At 37.6% G+C, this 12662-nt stretch overlaps 1 long non-coding RNA gene across 1 annotated transcript; it reads right to left on the bottom strand.

Moving 5' to 3' along the window:
- Positions 1-1387: 1387 nt before the first annotated feature.
- LOC122645506 lies at positions 1388-12053 on the bottom strand. Its single transcript, XR_006330466.1, has 3 exons — positions 12042-12053; positions 8189-8190; positions 1388-1458 (listed from the first exon to the last, which is right to left on the bottom strand). It is a non-coding gene; the product is annotated as an uncharacterized LOC122645506 (long non-coding RNA).
- Between the last annotated feature and the right edge of the window lie 609 nt (positions 12054-12662).

Genomic DNA, 12662 nt, shown 5'->3' with positions numbered 1-12662 from the left:
GATTATTCAAAAACGAAATAAAAATTGACGTATGTTCATCATACATATAATGACCTACATAAAAGAATTCCAAGACTCTGGGATACTTTTATGCCATTTGTCTCCTGATTTTTTATTTTGAGTTCGTGGTCCTGCAGGCAGTTCTGATTGAATTATAATCAAAACTGCAGCACCTACATCTTCCCAATTCCTTCTGTAGTAAAAGTGAGCTCTAATTTGATACAATCTCTTTAAAGTTGTTTGTGAATGAAATCTAAAACCAGTGCCCTTATATAGAGCTGCTGCTTCCCGTCTCCAGCTTGCTTTTTCTTGTAGATCAGATTTGGCTACCATGTCCTGCCTTCTCAATCTTTTGGGTTAATCTTTTATATTTTCCAATATAACCATTTGAATCCGTGAACTCCATAGGAACAAACTTCACTAATAACAACACAACAGCCTGTATTCAGTGTTCATTGAAGATAAAGGGAACCAATAACTAAACCATGGACCACTTTAGTCTGGCTAATGGAATTGGGTATTGAAAAGAAATTTGACAAAAAAAAGTAGAGTACGTACTTTTTAAGCTCATGTGAGCCAAATGTCATGAGCTTTATTTCTACAATATTATTTATTATTTTCTTCGCCAGCACAAATCTGATTATGTGATGGGAAATCAAAATGGTAGAAACTTTAGGTTAAAAATAATGCCCTCCATTGCTTAAATGGAATAACTACAAATAACCTCTACTATTAAGCAACCATTATAATGATTTAAAAAAAAAAATCCAACAAGGAGGGAGAGAGAGAAAGAGGGAAAACTAAATATTGCTAAAAGAAAGATTTTCTAATTTAAAAACATCGCTAAAGGTTTTCTATTGCCAGTAATGCTCCTGCAAAAGACACATACTTTTGATTTTGTTTGTGGATTGCCTTCCATCTTATAATAGGATTTCAAAAGCTTTTGTTCAATTACAACAAGCCATGAGAGACAGAGAAAGAAGACGAGTAGAATATTTACCTCGTAACTCCCTCTCTTGAAGTAACAAGAGATTTATCCAAAGGGATTGTTTCCAAAATAACTGTTGAGAGACAGATTAGTGAGAGAGGAAATAGTCCTGAAGACAGTTTAGCTGTGGAGGTGTCATCTCCGACCAAATCTTTGACAAATTCTAGCCTTCGAAAAGATTCTTAACCCTGTTTTCAGGCGATAGCAATATTAAAATTTAGTGTGGCATTAAGTAGAGCACTTTATCCACTTAATGATGATTTATTACAGCGTGCCTCCAAAGTACAGGATAAGAAGGATATGACCGTGTTTTATGTAAGAAACGATGTTTGAAAATACCCGACCAACAAAGCAATTAATGAATACGAGAAAACTATTTCAACAATAATTTTAAACAACACCTCTATGAAGCAAGAACAAGAATCTTGTTACCCAGCTAACAAAGCTTCAAGCTCTTTCTCCTTCACACTCTTCATCGTTAATAAAGCTCTTAGGCATTCCTATCTAACAAGACATAGAATTCTTACTTTTCAGTCAGAACAAAAATATTTCATATCAAGTACAAAATACCCTAAAAGTAATCAGCAGTAATCTTTGCCCTATTAAACAATAGATCAGTACAAAACAGGAATGTCACTCATAAAAAATAAGCCCATATTTGGGCCTGCGATAAGAAAGTAATTGATGTGATCACTATCAATCTCAAGTACATGCGTGATCTGACTTGGAAACAGGCTTTACTAATGAGGAATAGGTCTTTGAGTGGAAATATCAAAAGGTCTTGCTGGTCTTTCAATTACAACAGAGGAATAGAGGCAAGGAGATAAATTTATAAAATCAAATCCAAAGATTGAGTAGTTTTGATGTTCAAGGGAAATAGATGCCTTGATTCAAATTATGAGTTGGTTCAAACCACATAGCTAAGAGCACAGCTATAAATCAATTTTTTCAAGTTCAGGTAGAGAGAGAGAGAGAGAGAGACTTCAACCTTTCTTTTAGCAGAAATTTTCTTGTAGGGAAGAAGCAGTTCAAATGTTTTCCTTTCCACTTCCTTTTTTATATTTCACCAGCTACATCTTCTCGTACCTGAGAGAGCGATAGAGAGAAAGGGTTCGCACTGACAAATTACCACCAGAAATGAGTCATCAATTTAATTGTCTGATTCTTTTAGACTCACCTGGCCAGAGGATATTAATTAGTTTGGAATGGGAGAAGGGAATTACCTTCTTGGAGATATTCTCGTAGGTGACTTTGCTGATAAGAGATAATCACAATTCACACACATGAGAGAGAGAGAGAGAGAGAGAGAGAGAGAGAGAGAGAGAGAGATGTACCAGTCACATCAAATAAGAAATATGAAGGTTTTCGTTTCTCTGCAATACAGAATTGCAGATTTCAGGGCAGCAGCATCCCAGAAGTTATTTGTGCCTTCAAGAAAGGGATGTGAGAGAGTATTTCTAAAATAGAGAATAAATCATACACAGGTACCCTATTTCTGAAATAGAGATTAAACCATACTCATAGAGCACTTAATTAATAAAGGAATTCAAGAAAATAGAGAATAAGAGCAGGAGCATATGGGTATTTTTTGAAACTCATAGAGAGAGATGGTGATGTACCTGTCGCATTCATCAAGAATGATGAAGAGGGTTCTTTGCAATGGAAAATGCAGGGCATCATCATCCTAGAAGGATGGCTTCTCTGAGGAAAGGCTGCAGAGACACAGAGAGTACTTAATTAATTAAAGAATTCCAAGAAACAGAGAACAGTGACAGACACAAATGGGTATTTCAAAGAGAGAGAAATATAGAGAGATCTGTCGCATGAAGGTGATCAACATAGATCCACGGAAGCATGATAGGATCAAACTATTGATGGGAGATGTCATTCAATAATCAGGAACAACAGAAGGGTTTCGATTTGTTACCTAGAGTTTCACAAATGCTAAACGTCCATCCGAAAGTAGCCCTTTCACAGTCGTTCCACGCACCACGCACTGCTTTGCATTCCCACACGTACAATCCAACTCCTCTACGCACTTGGGTTCTCAAAACCCAAGCAATCTCCAAGATCAAACACTAAGAGAAGGGAAGGAAGAGTGGATGATTTCTAGGAGGGGAGGTGTTTTATCATTTTTGCAAGGATGAGAGAATTACTTATGAATTTTGGCAACTCATGAACATATGTGATTTGCCCTCTCTCTCCCAAATTGATAGCACACATGGGTAAGGAATATTGAGTTTTCTATTAAGACTCAATCACCAACCCATCAAATCTTTCCCACCAAAGAAAGATCCTTATTGCTAGAGGAATCCAATATTGGATCCAATATCCAATATAGACCCAACATCTTTTCTTTACTAACAATGTCTTCCATCCTACTATAAGATCCAATCTTACAAGAAGATCACGAAAAGGAAATCATGATCAACAGTTCTGCGTAAATGAATGGAACCGAAAGGAAAGGGGTAGGATCGCAATGGGATTCTACTCAGCTTCTAAAGTGCCCAACACCGAAGATGCTAAGCAAATGTAACAATCAACACCTAAGATAAGTAGTTAAGACACACATTAGTTTCCCACAAAAAATAATGTTGCATGGTTCAATATAAGGCATGGGTCGAAAAGTGTCAATCCTTAATGAACCGATATACTGTATGAGAGATTCTATTACCTTGACTCGATGGAGGAAAAACATTTTCAAGCAAAATGTTCAAGAAAATAGATAATGGTTTTATAAATACATATCTAAAAACATTTGAAAACATTTAGAAAATGCTATCGGATCTGGATTTGTATCCAATCCTGTAAAGAATACTCTCCTCAACATATTCCCAACGTATGGGCTGTGGGTTTCATGTTGGGCATCTCTTCCAAGTACAGTCAGATACTGTGAATCCAGCGCATCGATATATAGTCAGAGAGACATCAACCGTTGGTGTACCAAAACACACAGCATTTAAATGCAACGATAAGGACCCCTCAGGTCAAGGGACCAATCGTGAACTACTTAAAAGAATCTCATTTTCTTTATAAACTAACAATACACCACATGTGAAATTCTCAAGTGATCCAGTCCAAAATACACACCACACCGTATGTACACTCACACTTGTGTCTTGGAAAAACAGCATCCCTAAGCACACACAGTGTGACCACCATATTAGACAGGATGTCCAGTCTTTTCCTTAGCGGTGAACAATTTTAGGTAAGAATACCTATGGACAAATAACTGAGCTCCAGAACTGACCATGGTAATCAAAAATTAAATTCATTAATTAAAAAAAAAGGTTTGTACATTAGTGCCAATTTCCCATGAACTTTATGCCCATATTCTTAACATGTTACCCAAAAACACTAGGAGGTAAAGCTTTAGTCATAAGATCAGATAAATTATCTGTCGTGTCAACCTTAGCTATGGCTATGTCACCACGCTGAATGATTTCATAAATCCGTGATACTTCTGCTCCACATGCTTATTCCTCTGATGGGCTCTTGGTTCCTTTGCTTGTGCTATAGCTCCCTTGTTGTTACATAATAATGGTATAGGTTGCTCCACCAGCTCAGGCACCACCCCTAAGTTGGTCAAGAATTTCTTGAGTCAGACACCTTCCTTGGCTGTATCACTAGCTGCCAAGTACGCAGCTTCTATTGTGGAATCGACTCACTCTTCCAAATCACTGCACCCCCACCAATCATAAACACCATCCCAGAGGTGGACTTTCTATCATCCTTGTCAGTTTGGAAGTCCAAGACAGCTGATCACAACCATAAACTAGGAAGCAACCCTTAGTCCTCCTTAGATACTTGAGGATCCCCTTGATAGCTGTTCAATATTCTTGTCCCGAATTGGATTGATATCGGCTCATGATCCCCACAGCATGACAAATGTCAGGTCTGATACACAACATGGCATACATTAGACTTCCTGCTGCCGAAGCATAGGGAACTCTTTTCATAGCCTCAACATCCTCAGAAGTTTGGGGACATTGTGACTTGGAAAGACTGATTCCATGTCCAAGAGGCACATTACCTCTCTTCGAACTTGCATGTTGAACCTGTTGAGCATTTTGTAACTGTAGTTGGATTGTGATAACCCCAACATCCTTTTCTTGTGATCTCTCACAAGCTTAATTCCTAGGATGTAACTGGCCTCTCCTAGATCTTTCATCGAGAATGTCTTGGATAACCACATCTTCACAGATGAAAGTAGTTCATTCTGAGTGAGTAGTATATCATCCACATATAAGATAAGGAAACAATCGACATCCCCACTAACTTTCTTATACACACATGATGGTTCATCAATGTTTTGTTTAAATTTAAAATCCTTAACAGTTTGATCAAAACGGATGTTCCAGCTTTTAGAAGCCTGTTTCAGCCCATAAATGGACCTCAACAACCTACATACCTTGTTTTTTTCCCCTGGGGAAGCATAAACCTCTGGTTGATCCATGTATATGACTTCATCAAGGTATCCGTTAAGGAAAGTGGTATGTACATCCATCTACCATATCTCATAATCATGCTATATAGCATTCAATAATAGAATTCGAATGGATTTAATCATCACTACCGGTGAGAAGGTTTCATCAAAATCGATATCCTCCTTCTGAGTATATCCCTTTGCCACCATTCTTGCTTTGAAACGTTCCACCTTTCCATCCACACTTCTCTTTCTCTTGTAGATCCATTTACAACCAATGGATTTTATCCATTGTGGCAGATCTTCAAGAGTCCAGACATGATTAGAATCTATGGAATCTATTTCACTGCGCATAGCTTCCTGCCATTTCACAAAGTCAACATCCTCCAAAGCCTCAATATAGGTATAAGGATCTGTGTCTGAACAATCAGACACCATGTGGAATTCTTCCACCTTTTGATCTTCCTCTATGAGAAGATTCAAACGAGTTGGTGGTCGGATTGACCTCCCACTCCGTATAGGCTCTTGAGGTTGTTGCTCCTCAGTGGATACTTTAACTAAAATTTCTATCGGTGGAGAGGGTACCTGGTCATTAGATACTTCTTTTATGACCATTGGATCCGATCTCGATGAGATCATGTCATCCTCTAAAAATGTTGCATGCATTCTAACTATGACCTTCTGATTTACTAGGTAATAGAAATAGTAGCCTATTGTAGTCTTAGGGTATCCTAGGAAATAACATCTATCTGTATGAGATTCCAACTTATCCATCTGTTGCTTCCACACATGTGCTATACAACCCCACACCTTAGTATGCTGGAGACTAGGCTTGCGCCCATACCATTTTTCAAAAGGTGTTTTGGGTACAAATTTTGTTGGTACCCTATTCAGTATATAGATGGCAGTTTCTAGTGCAAAACCCCAAAAACTCAATGTTAGTTTCAAATAAATCAATATGGACCGAACTATGTCCAACAAGGTTCGATTTCGCCTTTCTGAGACTCCATTCTGTTGAGGTGTCCCTAGGGCCTTCAACTAAGATACTATCCCAGCTTCTTTCAGATAGTCCTTGAATTCATCTGATAAATACTCTCCTCCTCGATCAGATCGGAGGTACTTGATGCAATTACCCAACTGTTTTTCAACTTTCGCTCAAAACTCCTTAAATTTATCAAAGGTTCCCGATTTGCGGTGCATCAAATAAATGTAACGATAATGAGAGTAGTCATCAGTGAAGGTTACGAAGTATTCATAACCATACCTCGCTTAAACATTAATGGGCCCACATACATCAAAGTGTATCAATTCTAACAAAACTTAGGCCCTTCTTCCCTTGTTAGAGAAGGGTTTCTTGATCATCTTTCCTTGTAGACATGATTCACAAGTTGGATAAGGTTCTACCTTCAAGGAAGGTATGGTTACGAAGTATTTGTAACCATACCTCACTTGAATATTAATGGGCTCACATACATTAGAGTGTATCAATTCTAACAAAACTTCGGCCCTTCTTCCCTTGTTAGAGAAGGGTTTCTTGGTCATCTTTCCTTGTAGACATGATTCACAAGTTGTATAAGGTTCTATCTTCAAGGAATTCAAAGATCCATCCTTAACCGACCTATTTATCCTTTCTACTCCAATATGACCTGACCTTAAGTGTCAAAGATAAGTTAAATTATTTTGAGCTGATTTTCTTTTTATAGATATGTTAGAGATTTCATTCACATCAAATACCGGTTGTAAGAGATATAATCCATTATCTAGCAAACCTATAGTAATAAAAGAATTATTAAACCGAATAGTCAACTTAACACCAAATTGAAAAATATAACCATCCAACACTAGCTTACTAACGGAACAATGTTCCTCCTGAAAGAGGGGACATAAAAATAATCTCTCAAAACTAAAGTAACTTTATAAAAACTTAAAATAAAATCTCCAATGGTCTCAACAACGGCCTCAACTCCCCTACCCGTTCTCAGACGAACTTCATCCTTACTCAGCCTTCTTGTCAGCTTGAACCCCTGCATCATGTTGCAAATATGGGCAGTGGACCCAGAGTCCACCACCCATGTATTAGTAGGTTCCTTTGACAAATTAGACTCATAAAGGACTAAGGTTTCAGACATACCTTCTTTCGGCTTCTTTTCTGGGATGCTAGGAAAGCTCGACATTCTCTCTTCCAATGTCCGTCCTTTTTGCAATAGAAACAAGTTCCCTTGTTCTTGTTCTTCTGAATTTTCTTTGACTTGATCTTAGGGACTTTACCCTTTTCAGTCTTCTTCTTCCTCTTGCCCTTAGGCTTAGAGGAAGAAGACTTGTTCTCTATGGTCAAGGCCTCCACTTTTTGCTTCTTGGATGCAACCTCTACCTCTTGCAGCATGTTGCCCAGCTCAAGAAGTTCGGCAAAGAGTTTATTCATGTTATAATTAACAATAAATGATCCATAGATATCCCGAGGCAAAGAATAGAAGATAATATCCGTCTTATAGTTTAGCTTAAAAGACGTCCCAAGGTTCTCCAGATCTTAGAACAAGTTTCGCATTTTCATCACATGATCTATAACTGGAGTTCCTTAGGCCATCTTTGTGCCATGGAGGAGTGTCACCAGTTGATGATGGGCATGTCTTTCTTCTCTCATACATCTCCTTTAACTTCTCCATCATATCCTTTGTTAAGTACAAATCCTTGACAAAATCAACGATGGTCTTTTTCAGAGAACTCAACACGAGGAGCTTGGCCTTAGAGTTTTTCTAATAGAATAACTCATAGACTGCTTTGGATTCAAGGTTTTCTTCATTTGGGAATTCAGGTTCTTCTTTGTCCAGGACAAATATCAGACCTTCTATAGATAGAAGCAACCTAATGTTCCTCCTCCAGTCAACATAATTTGGGCCGGTCAAAATGTGGTCTTTAATGAGGGCAGCGTAGTTGATTTGGGTTAACATTATACTAAATCTACATGATGTACAAAAATTAACGATTAGCATGATCGACAACCATTGAAAAATAGGGCAAGAACAATCATTGGTCAATCATAACCTAAGCTTCCCTCTAGCTTATAGAGTATGAATTAGAACTTATCAACCCTTATGCTTCTATCGGAGTTCATCATTTACATGTTGGTTGAGTGGACTATTCTGCCTGTCACTTAGACTTTCAATGTGATTTAGCTACCCTGAGTGTCATGCCTATGCCTATCGGCTGACATACACTCAAGTCAAGTGTATACCTTTAATTTTGGAGGAAATTATGGTGTTTGTGGGTTAATGTCTACTATCGCAGTATATGTACCACTGACCACATTCTCTACCTATCACATGTGAGATGGGTGTAAATAATTTCATCAACCTATTCAAGTATTATCCTACCAGCATCTACAAGAATAGATCGATGAAATTTCTACACTCACCAACTAACGGAGGCCATGGAAATCCCACCAATTAGGGTTTCCATATCACACTTGTTTTAAAATTGAGAGATTACGGGAATACATGAGAGATTACGGGAACGCATAAAATCACAACCATACATCCAATGTATAAGCACATAAATACATCCATCCAAGGAAAATTAAATACCAATGATTATGGAATAACATCTTTAATCAACCTATGTTCACATCCAATGTAAACTCACTTTGATTACAAGATGGATGAGAGTAAGCATAGCCTCATATGTCACTCCCACTCATAGCAATAATTATGTAGTAATGCAGATGCATCTAACTATTACAGGGAAATAAATCCAAAACTGTAAATAACTTGGACACTTCAAATGAGCAAGTCCCTCCTCCAATCTTCTCACCAACGAACCTTCAAGATCCTTGATCCACAATCAAAACATGATTCCAATCTCATCACCATCTTGAAGCGGTTACAACAAATAATTTAGACATATTTAAAAGTATTACAACCCTTTAAATAACAATAAAACTCAGAAAACCAGTCCACCAATTTGAACTGCCTGAGGGGAAATGCATAACTTTTACATAAAAGTTTGGGAGAAGAGTGGAAAATTAATAATTGTATCCAAAACCACATCCACACCATGCCTAGCACACACATCCATCTAATACATTTAAATTTTAAATCCCATAACCTTGGTCCTCATTACATACATGATGTTCAAGTTAAATATTCCATAATTTATGTGAAAAAGGCCAAAAACACATAAAATCACCATTACCATGACAACTCATGTCACAATGGCCATGTACATCCAATGCACACCGTGATTTAAAAAAAGCAAAACACATACATGCTTATCTAATTAAAACAAGTCATTATGCAAGTTGGTGAAGGAAAGAATCCCTCCACCCATCTTCCCCAAGTGATCTTTATTTAAAAAAATGTAACCAGATTTTTTTTTTTTTTTTTTTTTGACATTCTGCCACAAAATAAAAATGCAGCACATAGGAAAAACAAAGAGAGATCACAATTAAAAAAACCCAAAACCTCTTTTTGTTTCTTAAACACAAAAAAAATCTGATGTTACTATTCATGAACAGTATCGAATACTGTTCATGAACAGTATTGAGTACTATTCATGAACAGTACCGCGTACTGTTCATGAATAGTGTCGAGCACTATTTATAAACAGCACCGCGTACTGTTCAAGTACACACTGTTCACTTATTTTGTGTTGACCCAATATGGGTCTTTTAATAAAAAATAGAGAGCATCATGCATATACCGTAATGGGAAAAAAAATTGAAAACATTCCCATACGATAACGAGGCTTTGATGTCACTAAAGGCGATCAACATAGATCCACAGAAGCGTAACAGAATCAAACTATCGATGGGAGATGTCATTTAACAATCAGGAACAACAAAAGGGTTTCGATTTGTTACCTAGAGTTTCATAAATGCAAAACCTCCACCCGAAAGTAGCCCTTTCGCTGTTGTTCCACGCATAACTTTGCATTCCCACACGTACAAGCCAACTCCTCCACACACTCGGGTTCTCAAAACCCAAGCAATCTCCAAGATCAAACACTAAGAGAGGGGAAGGAAGAGGGGATCATTTCTAGGAGGGGAGGTGTTTTACAGTTTTTGCAAGGATGAGAGAATTACTTATGAATTTTGGCAATCTCGTGAATATATGTGATTTGCCCTCTCTCCCAAATTGGTAGCACACAAGGAATATTGAGTTTCCTATTGAGACTCAATCACCAACCCATAAATCTCCCACCAAGGAAAGATCCCTATTGCTAGAGGAATCCAATATTTGGTCCAATATCCAATATTGACCCAACATCTTTCCTTTTCTAACATGGCATGAATCAAGAATGAAGAAGAGGGTTATCTACAATGGAGAATAAAGGGCATCATCATTCCAGAAAGATGGTTTCTCAGAGAAAATCATACTTCAGCGAGAATACAGGGGGCCATGACAGATACTTCGGTGACTCTTTGTAACAATTTTGGTTGTCAAAGGTAAGGGAAAATAACGGGCATAGAAAGAGGGAGGATCAAAACCTTACCAAAAATTGTTACTCGAATCCACCATGCTATGTAGAAGATGTTGGAGAAGTTTGAAGTTTGTACAAGAAGAGATACAAAACTCACCCCTTAAATAGGATCGACTATGGCCCTTTTCGAGACAAATGCAGGCGAAGGGTGGTTGAATGGATGAGGAGCTCAGCGACACCCAGCGTCGTTCTCGAATCCATAACATCATCCTGTGGAGGAAGGCAGAAGACCAGTTTTTTTTTTGTTTTGGTTAAAAGAAGGCAGAAGACTCAGTGTCAGGAGAAAACGAAAGGGTGTAGAGAAAATACAGGATGGAAGAGGGGATCGGGAAGGAAAGAGAGAGAGTGACGGAGCGTCCTACCTTCTCGCAGAGGTTGCATATGAGTATGAGGGTAAGAGTTGCAAGACGGAAGAGTCCGAGAGAAAGGGAGTGAGGTGTGGTCTCATTTGTATGGGGATGCGTCTGTTCGCGCGGGAAAAAGAGTCTGTGAGAGGGATCTCAGGGGTATTCTGGGAATCTAATAAATTGGACAAAATGTAAAGTAGTCTTTGGGAGGGATCTCAAGGGTATTTTGGATAGATGAAAAATTTGACAAAAATTATGGAGTACGTTCTTTTATAGGATATATATATATATATATATATATATATATATATATATATATATATATATATATATATATATATATAAAGTTTAAAGTTATGTTATGAGACAACAACACTATTTTGTTTTGAGAATAAGAAATCCATTTGTTAGTTCAATTTTTGAGAATAGATTCTCTCTAATTGAATATATTTCTTTGGGAGAGGGTTCCCCACACCTCCACTACGAGGGAATCTCTCACGCCACACCAATGGTGGTATGGGAAATAATATCATCCACATGGGGCCCACACAATCAAGGAGGAGAAAGAAAATAATAAAATATTCATGTGAGACAGCGTATGATACATGACAGTAGTAGCAGCAGAATAACAACAAATATACTAGAATAATAACATATATGGCATTCAAATTCTTCTCATAGTTCAACAACAATTTCTAATGTCATATAGGAGATTTTCTTAACTATTCTGTACCAACTCCTCTGATGCACCCACCCTGCAATTCTTTAACCATTTTCAGTAAGGTCAATAGTGAGAGAGAGAAACGTCTCAACATCACCAAAAACACTAACCGAAGAGAGGCACCAAAAACACTAACCGAAGACAGACAAATAAGTTCTCTAAAATATTTTAATCATTTTATTATAGGATAATTAAATAGTATAACGGATCACCCTCCAGATCGTCATCCTGATCCTAGTCAAGAGTCCAAACCGAACTCTACCACATGCTAGCCGTTGAGATAACTCTATTTCTTTGTAAAACTCCTTGTAACCTATCCAAACTCTTTGTTGTTAGAATTTTACTTTGGATAGAATTTTATATTCCCTATTATGAACTAATATTAAATAACCTGAAACTCAGGCTAATTATAGTATTGGTCTAATTAAGGGGGTCATTGGGTTATATTAGCTAGCAATCCTATGTGGATTGGCTTTAGTGTGGGCAGATAGATTCCTATTGGGACTATAATGAGTGAGGCCCTATAGGAATTACTATATAAAGAGAGCTAGGTCCCCCTCTACCCATCGCAACTAATTATTCTCAATCTCTATTGGAGAGTACATTCTGGAAAGAGAGGGAGATATTCAGTGTTCATCATCCCTGTGCATACTGTATTCTCATCAAGCTAGTTACTTTGGGAATAGAGGGGAAGCACCTAGATCC

This window comes from Telopea speciosissima, chromosome 11 (genome assembly GCF_018873765.1).
Source record: "Telopea speciosissima isolate NSW1024214 ecotype Mountain lineage chromosome 11, Tspe_v1, whole genome shotgun sequence".
Classification (NCBI taxonomy): Eukaryota; Viridiplantae; Streptophyta; class Magnoliopsida; order Proteales; family Proteaceae; genus Telopea; species Telopea speciosissima.
Note: the sequence above shows the minus strand (reverse complement) of the source record. Positions and strands in the feature narration are given on the sequence as shown.